Here is a 7,801-nt window from a genome sequence, read left to right as displayed (position 1 = left end):
CAAGGGCAGGGGCAGTTTATAGACCGTCAATTTACAGGCCGCCGTCGTATGGCAAGAGTGGGCGTTCGGCAACGAACAAACATGTTGGGCCAACTGTGTGAGTGGTTGCTGCTGCTGGTAGACCGGCACATGGTGGAGGGTGGATTAAAAAGTTGTTCCACCACCATGCAATCTTTGACAGATATGAACTCTCATTTACACAAAATCAACATCATAAAAATGTGCCCCACTAAGAAAGTACGCTGTCTGGATGTGACTCGATCTAGTAGTCCATCTCCGTGGTCTAGTGGTAGAGCGTCCGCCCGAAGAGCGGAAGGTCCGGAGTTCAATCCCCGGCCGCGTCATACCAAAAAGACGTTAAAGATGATAGGCTACTTGTTGTTACCCTGTCTGATGTTCGGCATTAAGTTGCTAAAACAAGGTATAACACTGTATGAGATTGAGAGAGAGAGTGCCTGAGAGATAGACATTGTATGACATATAGAGACACTGCATTAGATATCGAGAGGCAACAGATGAGATTTAGAGCGATACTGTGAGATTAGAGAGACACTGTCTCATTTCCGCGTGTTGAGATATATTGATAATAGCCCTTTGAGTAGATGGTGATTGTCGCGGCCTTTCTGACAGCTCCCAACAGCGACCTTCGGAGGCGCGACAACTGCGATGAGACGATATACAGAGACACTGTATGGGAAATCGATAGACACTGAGATATAGCGAAACCCTTTATGAGATATGGAGAGACAATGTATGAGACTTAGATAGACACTGAATGCGATTTAGAGAGACATTGTGTGAGATATAGGGAGATATTATTTTAGATATAGAGAGACACTGTATGAGATACTGAGATACACAATGTGAGATATAGAGAAATACTGTATGGCATCATTAAGACTGCATTAGAGATAACGAGATACGGTAGAAAGAGAGTGAGTCAATGTATAAGAGACACAATGAAAGTAGTGACTGTATAAAAGACATATCAGACATAACATATGACAGAGGAGCTTCTAAAGTGAGTGTGAGTGAGTTGGGTTTAACGCCGCTTTTAACAGTATTCCAGTCATATCACGGCGTGTCAGCTTAATGTGGGAGGAAAGCCCGAAGTGATGCAGATCTCAGACATTTACCACTTCGGTGAAACCCACGAGCATGGGTATGGTGCTGACAAACCTAGAAACATAATCGGGGCGAACCGGGATTCGAACCCACAATCAAAGGTTTCTGGCGTGCCCAAGGGACGCAACTCAGCACAGCGAATCGCGGCGCCCTAGACGACTGGGCCACCCGTGCCCCGAGCTTCTAAAGAGGTAGACACTTTGAAAAGTAGAGACAACAGGTTATGACGTCCAGAGGAAGCGAATCAGTGGCTACATGAAGGAGAGCCACACAAGTAGTCAAGAACATAAAAAGAATCGTATCGAAAGTCGTGTCAAAAGAAAATTTCAACAAAACAATATAAAGTGTTTCGATGGTGCATTCAATGTTATTTATTCATGTCTCTCGGAAGCGCGGCTTCTGAATGTGAACCGCTAGCTATTCCCACGCAACTAACATTCATGAACATATTTACTGTAAGAAAAAATTGATTATTCGTTAATTAGCCGTGAGGGTGAACGAGGACACTCAGAAACAGGTCATAGTTCACATTAGAAACCGACGGGAAACGGCATAATACTCATGAGGCTGTGACGAGAAGGAAATAAAAATTCTGTGATAAAAGCTTTTCACACAAACGCAACGCTTTGTCGCGTGTTCTTGGCCATCTCGACACGAAGACCAAAGACATTTGACACCTGACAGTTTTATGCCTTCCACTATCGAACTTGTAATGGCTTCTCGTTGTCAACTGACATACATTGGTTTCGCTGTGTGTAGCAGTTTGAAGTAATTTAATTTTCGGTTTTTTTACATTGAAATAATTGGAAGCTGTTAATCCTAATGTGAAATAAACGTTGAATGCCTTATTTGGATCCATTCATAAAATTGTCATCACCATTTTGCCTTTTACACCCTATGGACTGATTATTCTCTGGTTTGGGGCGTTTTGAATTTACTACCTTCGGCCTTGATAGCGACGTAGAAAAGCGGTGAGCAGTGGCTTGGAAAAGTTGCCAGAGCACGCTACAGGGGTACCAGGTGGGTTGAGATGGAAATATGAAACCTTTCGGCGCCAAAGGTGCACATGCATTATACCGGACACCAATACGACTTGTTTGTTTGATGCTTCTAATAAGGTATTTTGTATCTACTTGTTGTTATTAGTATTATTGTTGTTGTTGTTGTTGTCGTCGTCGTCGTCGTCGTCATCATCATCATCATTATCAGTATCATTATCATTTTTATCATTATTATTATATGAAAGATGCAATGCGGTCAGTACATTATGTGCCTCTCTAGTAGGAATGTGGCCCTTGCCACGGTCTATCGAAATATATCGATTTGCACGATCCGCAATATCGACACAGTAAATATCGTAAGAAAGCGTTCAAAATATGTGACCAAAGGTGAACAATAATGCCACATCTCTAAAAGCTATTTGGTATTCAAAAACGTCATATACACCTGCATCACGAGCAGTGAGTGACAACGAGGGTCTTTAAAGAGGTAGAAAAGAAGGCTGAAAACGATGTGTCGTGGATGTTGTCAGGTAGCCTAGTGGTTAAAGCGTTCGCTCGTCACGCCGAAGACCGGGGTTCGATTCCCGACATGGGCTTTATACAATGTGTGAAGCCCATTTCTGGTGTCCCCCGCCGTGATATTGTTGGAATATTGCTAAAAGCGGCGTAAAACCACATTCACTCACCCACTCTGAACATAACACATCTACAATCACGCTTCTCATGGTTCTCTGACCAAATTACCTGAAATGAAAAGATATTTATAATGTCAAGATATACATCCAACACGACGGAAACCGAGCATACAAGAATATTGTCCACCTACACTGAAAAGTTGGGAGCCATTTCCACAGTCCATTATAACTAGGTACACTCTGGTGTTCGTGTATTCCCCGCGGCGCCTAACAACAATCTGTTTTCGTCTCATCGCAGTTGTCGCGCCTCCGAAGGTCGCTGTTGGGAGCTGTCAGAAAGGCCGCGACAATCACCATGTACTCAAAGGGCTATTATCAATATATCTCAACACGCGGAAATGAATATTAGCCCACATTTCCGAGAGTCCATCGGGGCGAATATCGTGACCCTCAGCGTGTTATCTCAACAATAGACGACGATTTCTGGGATAAATGGGTATATTTGCGCAGTTGGGATGTAGGCGTATGAATATCTATCGAAAAGGGTCAGAGTTCACTAAGAATTGGCGATTTGATACGGATATAGATCAACGTCTCAAAGTGGTGACGGGGATTAATTTCGTGGGATATTATATTACATTCGGACTGAAATAGATGAAGTGAAATGGGGTTACAATCGCGTTCAAGATTGCACTTTATTTATAGAACGCGCGCGCCTGTATGGCTGCCTTCACTCGTCCGGACTGATGCCGATTTTATAGTTCTAGCCCCCTGAGATACCAGTTCAACATGGATACCCTACTCAAGACACAGAATACTGACTCCGAGCCGACCAATCTAGCGCCAGGCAGGGTAACAACAAATACCATATTCTAACGTCTTTGGGCACGATGCGCCCGGGAATCGAACCTCCCGGTCACCGGGCAGATGCTCTATTCACTAGACCACAGAGGCGGTCTTAGACTTAAATAAATTGGGAAAACATCAGTATGGATATACGGACGTATAGAAACAAATGCATTGTGTTAAGTCAATCTGCAACAGTAGGCAATCTCATTAAAATCAGACCTCAGTTCTCGCTACCGCTAAACAAAGATCTGAGGACATCACATTACGGGTAACGTCAGAACGACCTTTCATCCGACCAATCAGAGCATCGCTTACCAGATTATGAAAGTGACAGTCGGAATGTGATTTCTAATCATGCAACTTCGAAAACTTTAACTCCGAACGATAGTTACGGGTTTAACGACTAAATCCATACAATCTAGACCATCTAATAGCCATTCCGGAATGTTCTGTTCAGGTTTCAAATTTGTAATCGAGAATTTGTCAAAATATGTTTCGAAGCGTATTCGCCAATTTGAAATTAGTGCCGTAAAGCACGAGAAAACTGCCTTCTGATTGGTCATTCCATTGGTCGGTCAAAGTTCGCGCAAGGTCAGTCTGACGTGACCCGTAATGGGATGTGCTCAGATCTTTGTTTAGCGGTAGCGAGAACTAAGATCTGATTTTAATGAGATTGCAACAGTAGGCGTTGTGTGTGCGTGATATCTTTGTGACCACAACCTAGACAAATTAAATCTATTTGCAGACGGAGAAAAGTAAATGAGACAGAGCGTTTTTGCATAGTCAGACAAGCATCGTCGGTGCCTTCTGAAATCGCGGTGAAATCTTGTTTTAGAAAGATGATATCTGATTGGCTCAAGAACCCACGCATCCTTCATTTAGAGTATGGCGATCAAGGCTCAGAGTGACCCTTCCATTGAAGTGTTGTCAGATATCTAACTCCTTTCACGACTGTAATCTGTCTTGTCAGCCTGAAAATGTTGACACATATAGCGACCATATAAGTAAATGCCTTTTACTTGCAAGTTCCAAATGTATCCCTAAATGTGAATATAAACCTTATCTTAAACCATTCTGGAAACCGATGGACTAAATGATGCACATTACCGTATGAGGGCTGCTCGACCTGCATGGCTAAATAACGGTAAACCCAGGGACAAAAACTCAGATTCGCGCATCTCTTATAAAACAGAAAAGAGACACTTCAGGCGCCTCTATCGAAAATCGAAAAGGTCCATAAAAAAATACCCTAAGGGAAATTGAGAGGTCAGCTGAACTTGATATAAACTCTTTTTTATAAAACTGTTACAAGACGACGAGGGCGGGTGGTCGAGATACCTATACTTAACTATAAGGATGAATGTGGTTCTTCACCCTCAGCTATTTGCAGATTATGGGGTAAATATTTTTCAGATTTAGCCAAACCCTACCATTCCTAAGGATTTGATGATGTATTTAAAGAAGATATAACTAGTAAGGTACAGATATTTAAACAAGTACGAGAGAGGCCTGACGAGGAACGAGGATAAGAGAGGCCGTCAAATCCCTCAGCAGGAATAAATCCCCAGGTCCGGATAAGATTACAAATGAACATATTATCTATGCAGGAGAATATCTGATTTATTCCTTACGCATACTTTTTAATCATATGATGAAACTACAATATGTACCCTATGATTATAGACTTGGTATGGTCATACCAATATATAAGGGGAAGAATGAAAAATCTGATCCTCGAAATTATAGAGGTATTACTCTCGCATCATGTCTCTGTAAGCTCTTTGAAACAATACTGCTCAAACGTACAGAAGACAAACTATGAAGGCTTAACCCAGACTTTCCTGATATGCTACAGTTTGGTTTTAGAAAAGAACATGGAGCTATTATGTCAGTATTTACTTTGATTCAGTATTACATACAAAGGGACTCTCCAGTCTATGCGGCTTTCTTAGATAATGAAAAAGCATTCGATAGGATATGGCACGATGGATTATTTTACAAACTACATAAACTAGGCATTAGAGGTAGTGAGTGAGTGAGTGAGTTGGGTTTAACGCCACTTTTAACAGTATTTTGTAATAACATTTAATGGAGTAAATAATAGTGTATAGTGGTTGTGGTTATTCTTATAATGACTATGTGTTGTTATCATGTCATTTGGTCTTTTCCATAATTTAGTGTTTTTGGGTCAGAAAATGAGTACATTCAAATAGTTTAGAACAAACGTATCGAGGGCAGCCTTCTTGACCATCCTTACCGGGCTTCTTACGGATTTATTATGTACTTCAGTGTGAAAGAATGAGTTTTCTGACGTTGAGAAAAGTGATATCATCATTGCAGTGAGCTTAACACTTGATATTTCACTGCAGTGAACATAACACTTTGACGGAACTATTGTCACACAGGAGTTACCTCCCCTTAAATTGTCTCCCTTTGTCATAGGCGTCTCACGCTCCTTCCCAGAGCTTGACAAAATATAAGAGAGCTCCGTCAACGGAATGTCACTGTGAGGAGCTTGGCCCGTACACAAACTGTCATATTTACATAAGTTCCACATTGACGAGGCAAAATAATGACAGATGATCCTTTATAGAATCCATATATCACTTCTTGCCGTTTGTTATTCTCTCGAAAATATTTCGTTATAAACTAAATTTCTCATTTAACTCGTCAATCGAGACTGTATGTATGATAAATATTTTGTTGTACTTTTGTTTATATTCAATCTCATTAAAATCAGACCTCAGTTCTCGCTACCGCTAAACAAAGCTTTGTTTAGCTGTAGCGAGAACTAAGGTCTGATTTTAATGAGACTGGTTTATATTGTTTAAGATTTTGCAAACACGAACTACTTTTGTAAGTAAGAAAATACAAGTGGTGGTGAACCGTCCCTGTGTGTTACGTATGGAGAATTTACGTTTCAAAGTTTTACGTTTGTAATTAAATAATTTAATTTTCCGTGAGACAACTACATAAAAAGTATCGTAGCCACGAGTGAAAATAACTCCTTTTCCCTCGACACGAGAAACCCGTGAAGATCCGGGGTAGAGTATAGGTCTTCAGCAACCCATGCTTGCCGTAAAAGGCGACTATGCTTGTCGTAAGAGGCGACTAACGGGATCGGATGGTCAGGCTCGCTAACTTGGTTGATGCATGTCATCGTATCCAAATTGCGTGGATCGATGCTCATGATATCAATCACTGGGTTGTCTGGTCCAGGCTCGATTATTTACAGACCGCCGTCACATAGCTGGAATATTGCTGAGTGCGGCGTTAAACATCAAACCAACCAATCAACCAAACCCGACACGTTCAACCAGTACCAGTCGTCTAAGGCGCCGCGATTCGCTGTGCAGAGTTGCGTCCCTTGGGCACGCCAGAAACCTATGATTGTGGGTTCGAATCCCGGTTCGCCCCAATTATATTTCTAGGTTTGTCAGCACCATACCCGTGCTTGTGGGTTTCACCGAAGTGGTAAACGTCTTAGACCTGCATCACTTCTGGCTTTCCTCCCACATTAAGCTGACACGCCGTGATATAACTGGAATAATGTTAAGCGGCGTTAAACCCACCTCACTCACTCACTATTGTACGAAGTCAGATATTGGTATGTCTTAACACAGATATTTTTCGATCTTAAGTTTGCGATGAATATATTTTCAGCCGACCATTTTGTTTGGGTGTTTTTTGGTTAGAGACCGATGTTATCGAAAACGTTATAGGTATAAAAATGATATATTTTGGAATACATTGCCTATCAAACAGATCTAAGAGACAAATATACTTTATAGTGTCTAACCTGTAAATGTCTAAGTTGGTATATTTTATTATCTTCTATCTTACGCTAGATCAAAGCTAAACGCCAGTCTTGAGAAAGACAGTTCGCTCCAATTGTTTCAGTAAAGCTTGCCATGATGTATTCAGGATATATGACCTGAACATAAATAAATAAATAATAAATAATCAATAGATAATGCAATACACTACATTCTTCAGCTACAAGATTTCATTTAAGTATAAACGAAGCGCGCTTATAACTTTTTCGTAAATTAATTTGAGATAAAGGCAAGTATGGACAGAAAATAATCACAAGCTCCGAACATGGTATGCAAAACCTGTATGGAGTTTTACACAGCGGTACATGTCGCAAATAATGAAATGTGATTATCTTCTTTCACATAAGTAGTTTAT

Source organism: Haliotis cracherodii, unplaced genomic scaffold, assembly GCF_022045235.1.
Source record: "Haliotis cracherodii isolate W230 unplaced genomic scaffold, xgHalCrac1.p SCAF_3, whole genome shotgun sequence".
In the NCBI taxonomy this organism is placed as follows: domain Eukaryota; kingdom Metazoa; phylum Mollusca; class Gastropoda; order Lepetellida; family Haliotidae; genus Haliotis; species Haliotis cracherodii.
Note: the sequence above shows the minus strand (reverse complement) of the source record.